The following is an 8,443-nucleotide window of genomic DNA, read 5'->3' as shown; positions in this document are numbered from 1 at the left end:
CTTCCCCCCATCCTCCCCCCCTCTCTCTCTCTCTCTCTCTCTCTCTCTCCCTCTGTCTCCCATTTTCTCTCTGCCTCGATCACCCCTATTGTCATCCCCGCTCTGTCTGCCATGGTCATTACTAAACACTCTCTCTTATATTGCTTGATGTGCCCTTGAGCAAGGCTCTCAGTCCTCTCATATATACAGTATATGTACGTATATTCTGTGTATGTATATACTGTATCCTATGGAAACTGACAAACTCCCAGTATCTGCCATCACTTTGTTTCTGATCAGTCTCTCTTCTCAAAATAGTCAGTTAAACCCATCATGAAGATTTGGCAGATCAGGCGTTCATTGACTTTTTCAGCCCAGCGCCAAAACAGGGTGGTTAAAACATACTAAAACATACTTAAAACACAGTTGTTTCACACAGCGACCCAATACAAAAAGACCCATGACCCATTTTAAGTTTAAGAAACGCAACTATAGATGAACTATGCTTTGATCTAACCTACTCTGACAACCTGTCTGCCTATGCCATGATACTTACTGTATTATTTTATTTTGTCTGGCAGCCAGTCAGATACACAGCTGGAGATTTAACATGTGTTTTATAGAGGTGCACTGTAGGTGGCAACATAGACTGTGACTCACCACAACGAGCCAGTGCTGCCACACAATTTGTTCGACTGGGTGCGTCTGTGTGTGTGTGTGTGTGTGTGTGTGTGTGTGTGTGTCCTTGCTATTGTATGTGTGTTGTTATACGACAAAAAGCAGCTGATTTTCTTTACTGTGATCTAATGAGCATTGATCTCAGTGAGAGGATGTGAGCTGCAAGTCAAACATACATTAGTCAAGGTCAGATATACTGCACTACAAAGGGAGACAGCAGTAACTACGTGTTTTTTAAATCTTTGTAAAGATCAATGGTCATGACCAGGGTTTAGATTTAATATCAAGAAAAAAAATCTACCTATAAATGCTATTAAATTATACACAGTCCACTTCTGTGCCAGCTTTACTTTTGTCAGGACGGGAAATAAACAGTCTAATCTGTTGTTTAAACGGCGGATTCACAGCCATACCAAAGAGACACACATCGTTTTTGTTCCATATTCCATCACACACTCACATTTGAATTAGGTCAAAAAATAAACAAGGGTTCATGCCTAATACACTGTGATAACTAATCCTGTTTGATAACACAGCTGTTCGAATGTCTGCCCTCTGGGTTTTCCCTGTTGAGCGAGTCAAACTGTTGAGGGTGTCAAAGGCTCGGGAACGGCGATGCTGTCTGTTTCTCATTTGTCACGATTATGTTGTTAGTTTCTGTTCTCTCCAGCGGTGGAGAGGTGGAAGGTGGGTCTCTTGGGGAGAATCCTGGGACAGTTAACCCCAGGTGGGTGATTCTAATCGGGGATTGGGGTTAGAGGATTGATCCTGGGTCTGATGGAGCCTGCCTGTCTGATTCTCTCTCTCTCTCTCTCTCTCTCCCTCTGTCTCTCTCTCTCTCTCTCCCTTTTTCAATTCAATTTTTCAATTCAATGAGCTTTATTGGCATGAAGTACAGTGCAGTATATATTGCCAAAGCCAAATAATGACAATATTAATAATGATGATAAAAACGTCCAATAAAATAAAAAGATACAATTAGAATAATGGTATAATAATATTAATAATAATAATTGTATCAATAACAATATATGTGAAATAGAGAATAGTTTATCATCATGAAATATAGAAAAGTATACCATAGAGAGTATAGTATAATAGAAAATACAGTAAAATATATCAAACAGAAGAAAAGTATGCTGATGTATAATATGCAGACTGATTTTTTTTTTGTAAAGGTCAAAAGTCAAGTCAGAAACTAGGGTTTCAATTTAATATCAACAAAAACATACTGTACCTATAACATAACATACCTCTCTCTCTCTCTCTCTCTCTCTCTCTCTTCCACACATGTTCTCTCTCCATCTCCCTCCTTCTCCCTCTCTACCATCCCTTCCTCCTTCCCTCCCTCCCTCTCTCCCACCTAATGATTTATAGACTGTGTATTGCAAAGCCAGCAGCTTCTTTCCCCATGCTAATCTCCTGTTGTGACATGGAGGAAAAAAAAAAAGGCCTTAATGAAGAGCTACTGAGCCAGTGACTAACTCCTGCTCATGTTACACGCTTGTTTGTTACTTTTTGTGCTAGGGGATAAACCACTGCGACTTCTTGACTGCTGATACTGAATCTGAGTACTTAAGCACTAAACTTTAACTATACTGAGCTGACAGTGAGTATATTTTTCTTTTACAGACCATTTACAGAATGATATAGGCTTAGCATGAGGTCACTGGACAAAAATGCTTGACATCTTGTCTGTTTTTCTTTGCTTCAGTTTCTTCAGTTTCTCCTCTTGTTACTGAATTATCCTGTAATTTTAGTACTGGGGAAGTTGTCCAGCACTGAATGATACCCCATTTTACCTTGCTATTGGCCCAATATCCAATACCGGTGGGTATCTATTCCATGTTGTTACTTTATTTACTTTGTATTACCTTCTCCCTCATAAGACTGACCCGATGGATTTCAACTATAATTCATAATGAATTCATATTGATTGTCAGTCTATGCAGATGACCGGACTGGAGACATCATATCCTGCAAATAACTATTCAAACAACTGCTACTTTGACTAAATCATTTTACTTTGTTGAGGTCTTGTGTTCCTGTTAACCAGTGGCATATATCTAAACTGCTGCTATGCACATTTAGTCGTGAATGACCCGCCCTGGTCATGAAATCTGACATGTGGATTGATGTGCGGTCCTGCCTCGGGGCCTGGGCCTGCCTCTGGTGATGACACAGCGGACACTTTAGTGCCTCCCACCAACTCCACCTCCATTTGCGTGAACCGGAGAGTTTCATTAAGCTCTGAGAGCGTGGCCTCTATCGATCCGGCGCCATCGATGTTGCCTGATGCGTATTGACTTGATCGGTTGGTGGTATGCGTGTGACCCATATGAATAGCGGCATTCATAGTAACTGTGTGCTGAATTAATGCAGGACAAGGGCGAACACAATGCAGACAAACTCACTTTAACCCTGCATACTCATTCACATCAAGAGGCTATACAATGGAAGGCATACTAGGTGAACAACTGTGTGAATGTGAATGTATGATGGTGTATTGTGGGTGCTCTCCAAGAGGAAAAGAGGCTTCAGAGAGGCTGTGGATGCGTGGGGATGACTTGTACATTGCCTTGATACACCTACACTGTAAACCAATATTCAGTACATATGGTGCTGCCTGACCTAAAATAAATCATGTGAATGTCATGGTTTATTGTACGCCTGTAATGCCCTGGTGCACCGGTAACCTGAGAGTCATGACTACCAGCGGAGGTCAGCTTTCTCTCAAAGACCCCCCCCCCCACCCCCCCCACTTCAGTGCTTTGTTCTTATTGCACAGCTGTGTGCTTTGAAGTCGCACAGGTATGTGGTCTTAATTACACCACTGTTGTAAAGTTACAATCCCAAAGTTTAGGCGTTTTCATGCTGTGTTCCAGAAATGTTGGAAAGTTGAGAATTCAGACAGGAAAAATGCAATGGAACGGCGCTTCAAGTTGGAAACTCGGACAAGAGTTATCTGAGATGCAGTTAGGCATACACTGTAAACGCTGCACAGCATTACTTTTAACATGTTTATAATTCTCAAAATACACTTAATTTTGACTTTCAGTATGCTAAGCAGCTAGCTAAGTTTGCCAATTATCATTTGACATAACATTAGCTGTTGCATGGGAAACAGTATTTCACATGTTGGAATCGCCGTTTACAATGTTACATCGTTTTGATGAGTTAGCAATTATTAATTAATTACCAAGCCTAATAAGCTAGGCTAGCATTAATTGAAAGTAAACAGAAAAACAACCTCAACATTACTTCAGAGCTTATAGACTGTAACAATGGATGCAACTGTTCTCCAATCGTTTTTGAGACATTTAAGAGTTGTAGAGAACTGGGAAGCTTTGAATGGCTGTAAACAACTTGTCGCCCATTTTCACTTGACAGCTACTCAGTAAACCAGTATTCAGAACAATATTTTGTTCATGGAACGAAATTACATTGGTAGGCCAATGACTGCAAAAATTATATTCCATCTATTCCATGCTGTTACTTTATTTATTTTGTATTACCTTGTATTACTGACCCGATGGATGAGACTGACCCGATGGAAAGTTGAATTTTATAAACTATCATTCATAATGAATTCATATTGATTGTCAGTCTATTTTTCACTTGACAGCTACTCTGTAAACCAGTATTCATTAACAATATTTTGTTCATGTAACGAAATTACGTCGGTAGACCAATGACCGGTAATGTCCGCAAAAAAAGTTCAGCTGTGGCCAACTTTTCTCAGCCTACAAGCCTGTTGACCGTTCACACATTTCCCTGATCGCTCAGCTCTATAGGAAACAAATGGACTTCTGTGACTTGATTGTGTTGCTCACAAACAAGAGGTTATTGTGACACCTGTGCACTGTGCTGTAACTCCCTTTGTTGTTGTCACAACAAGCAGGCTTGTCACAATGCAGTCTGACATACAGTACATGACACAGGATGGAGAAGGATGTAGTGAACTATGACATGTCCAGTGTCAGGTGTGAGGTCATAATGTGTCTGTATTATAACACAGTGCATTCCGGGTGACAACGGTGTGGTTTATGAGTCATAATTAAGCACAGTCAGGCGTCATAAAGCAATGTTGTGAAGCTGATCCACAGGGACTGAGAAAGACACATAGAGAGAGAGAGAGAGAGAGAGAGAGAGAGAGGGAGAGAGACAGAGAGGGAGAGAGAAAGGTAATCAAATCTTTGTGAATGAGAGGGAAATCACTCCCTGCTCCCCCCCCCCCCCCCCCCCCCCTCTCTCCGTTCCCCCCATAGCCCCTCTGCCAGCTCCCTATGGTGTGCGGCGTAATTAAAAAGATCAGCTCATGTGAGTCAGACAGCGTGTGTGTGTGTGTGTGTGTGTGCGTTTGTGTGTGTGAGTGTGTTTGTGTGTGTGTGTGTGTGTGTGTGTGTGCGTGCATTCGCTCACAGCTGAAATTCAATCCCCTTGAGAGGATGAGCTAGTGTGAGTTCGCCAAGAAGACAGGGAACGTCACAGATCTTTAACCCTGTCTCTGTTGCACCTCTCACTCTCATTCAATCCCCCTCTCCCACCTCGTTTTACCTTTAAGCAGTGGGACTATATATAGTTTGAGCGTGTGTGTGTGTTGGTGGGGGGGGAGGCGGGGTCAAGTTGGACTGTATGTTTGAGTGAAGATAGAAAGATAAAGATAGGGATGCGAGAGAGACTGAGAAATAGAGCTTTTGCCTTTTCTCTCCTGCCTCAGGTTCACTTCACCTCCCCTCCTCCATCCTCCTCCATCCCCCCTCATCATTAAGAATCTCCTTTCCTCTCCTCCTCCTCCTCCTCCTCTCCTCCTTCCTCGTTCTCTCTGGTGGAGCCTGCAGGGCCATGTACTGGTTGGATGATTATGGGTGAGGCTGACATTTCTCCTCCTTTTCTACGCTCTGCTCCTTTCTGTTCTGTATAGGTTATGGTGCAAGCGTTTGATTGGACCTGAAGGTAAAACGGGACTGTAGCGGTCTAAGATGGGAAAACAGATAGGGCCATGTTAGGAATAGATGGTGTGGAATTTCCCTGTTGTTTACCTTTAAAATGACGGGTTTTAGAATTTATGGTGGTTGGATGTCAGTTTTGGTTGATTGCTGTGGTGTGCAGGGGTGTGTGTGTGTGTGTGTGTGTGTGTGTGTGTGTGCAGTGTGGCTCACCTGCCAAGGGCTGGTGAACTAAAAAATGACCTGCCAAGAATATTTTTTACCAGCCAAAATCATTTATGTACATTTTTCATAGAAATATCTCACTCTACCTATTTTCAATGCTATTTCATGTACTGTATTTGCTCAGATTCAACAGATCAACTTTCTGCTTCATCATGAAGCAAGCGAGCAGTTTGAAGCATGTTATCATACTGGCCAGTGACTATTTGTTCTTCATTTACTTTTTTACCAGATTTTGGCAGGTTTTAATTTTGCATCCCGTGTGTATGCATTTGTAAGTGTGTGAGGATTCAGCGTGCGTGTGTCTGTGTGTGCATGCGTACCGTGTACACAGACACGGCTTGCACGTGTCTGTATCATCATCCATGCGTGTGTGTGACTCGTCTGCTCGGTGACGGTGCCTTCCTGCGGTGTGTGTTAGTGTGAGTCAGTGTGTGAATCATAGTTAAGAGACACATTGCTATCTTGACATGCCGTTCCCTGCAAAACACTGTCACTGCTTGCAGACTGTTAGAGCTTGTATCTCGGTGTCAGAGATGTGTCTCTGTCTGGATAAAGAACAGGAATATATCTCTTTCACACGACTGAACCCAACCAAACAGAACCAAAGTTGAACCAAGCTACTCACCTCCATTTCTGTTCATGCATTTGTTCATTCAGTGGTTTGTGGAAACTTTTGTGTTACATTTTGCGTGAAGTCTGCGTAAAAGTGAAATATGAATAGCATGCATGCACCCAGACAAAGTTCCTCATAAATGCTCTATAAGTTACTCAGCCTTGTGGAACCTACTGATGAATTGGTCATTACAGCGGGGGGGGGGGTTATTGGTGGATCGAAGGTAACTGGGATGGATTTGATTGGCTGCAGCAGCTGTTACTCTCAGCCAATCCCTTGGCTTGCCGGTTTCTGCCCTTGGAGAGAACTGTTGAACCTTACCAGAGTTCAGCCTGGAGATGTCTGACAGCACGGCCTCTCTTTCACACACACACACACACACACACACACACACGCGCACATGCACACACACACGCACATGCACGTTTCCTCAATTTCGATGTCACTCTTCCCCACAGTCTCTCCTCAGCACAATCACTTTTCCTCTCCATCTTCCTTCTCCTTTCCCTTCATGTGTCTCTGTGATTCACTCGCTTTTCACCCTAATGCTCTCTCCACTCCTCCCATCCCCTCCTGTCCTCTACGCCTCTCTCTCTTTCACACACACACACACACACACACACACACTCTCTCTCTCTCTCTCTCTCTCTCTCTCTCTCTCTCTCACACACACACACTCCCTCATGCTGTGTGTCAGACAGAAGGCCATCCCTCCTGCTGTATGCTAATAGCCAGGTTGTTACAGTAGCACTTGGCTGGACTCTTTCTCTGGGTCTCTTTCTCTCTCTCTCTCTCTCTCTCTCTATCTCTCTCTCTCTCTCTCTCTCTCTCTCTCTCTCTCTCTCTCTCTCTCTCTCACACACACACACTCTCGTTCTCTCTCTCTCTCTCTCTCTCTCTCTCTCTCACACACACACACACACACACACACTGTGGAAATAGAGGTGTGTAGCTTTAAGGATTAGAATACAATCTGCAGTCAGGGTCTAACCTGAGAGAGGGAGAGGGAGAGGGAGAGATGGGGGAAGGGCGGTATACTGGAACTGGAGGCAGGGTGTCCTTCCTGTTCTGTCTCCTCTTTCCTCTCGCCATCTTTCTCTCTCTCTCTCTCTCTCTCCCATTTCCCTCCCCCACATTCTTGCCTGACTCTCTCTCTCTCTCTCTCTCCCTCTCTATCTCTCTCCATCCAGCTTATCTCTCCACCCCCCCAGCATTCGCCCCTCTCTACCTGTCTGTCCATCTGTCCCCTCCTCTATCCCCTTCCCTCGCTCCACCTGTTTTTTTCACTCTCTTTATCTCAACAGCCCTCCACCCCCCCCACCCCCCCCTTGTCTTTTTGTTCTTAAATCATTCCTCCGTTTCCCATCTGTGACCCCGTGGGCCTATCTGTCAGTCCGCTTGGGTTTTTTTTTTCTTTCGTTTTGTTTTTCTTTCTTGTATTCTCCCGTGTTTTCTGCTCACAGAGACAGTCTCTCCATCTCCAAAGACTCACACACTCACAGAAACACACACACACACACCAGGGTAAAGGATAGAGTAGCGGTCATTGTGTTTATTTGGATGTGATAGTAAACAAGTCCTTCTCTTCTTCTCTATCACACACACACACAGAGAGAGAGAGAGAGAGAGAGAGAGAGAAAGGATGAATGACTTGGACGGGAGTCAATCTCCAGCCAGTGAGCAGACTTTCGCTGTCCCTTCAAAGAGAGAAAAGATTCATGCAGTTGTTGTACCATAAATCTAGTCCAGTGTCCTGCTTCAGTCCATTTCAAAGTCAATGTAGTCAGTGGGTGAGTCATAGTGATGAATCTGAGAGAAAAGGATGCTGTCAGTGCCGCAGTTTGATCTGGAGAGTACTAGGTTTATTGACCGAACTGTCATGTAGCCTATTATACAGACGTGATACAGCTCTCTATAGACAGGCTACTATGGAGGTTCATATACAGTGTGAATCCAGCTGAATCTCCATAATACATTTACATTATAGGTATTTAGCAGC

Source organism: Centroberyx affinis, unplaced genomic scaffold, assembly GCF_046629955.1.
Source record: "Centroberyx affinis isolate AG114_WGS23_722 - 3 ecotype Tasmania unplaced genomic scaffold, CSIRO-AGI_Caff_v1 ptg001590l_1, whole genome shotgun sequence".
Taxonomy (NCBI): Eukaryota; Metazoa; Chordata; class Actinopteri; order Beryciformes; family Berycidae; genus Centroberyx; species Centroberyx affinis.
Note: the sequence above shows the minus strand (reverse complement) of the source record.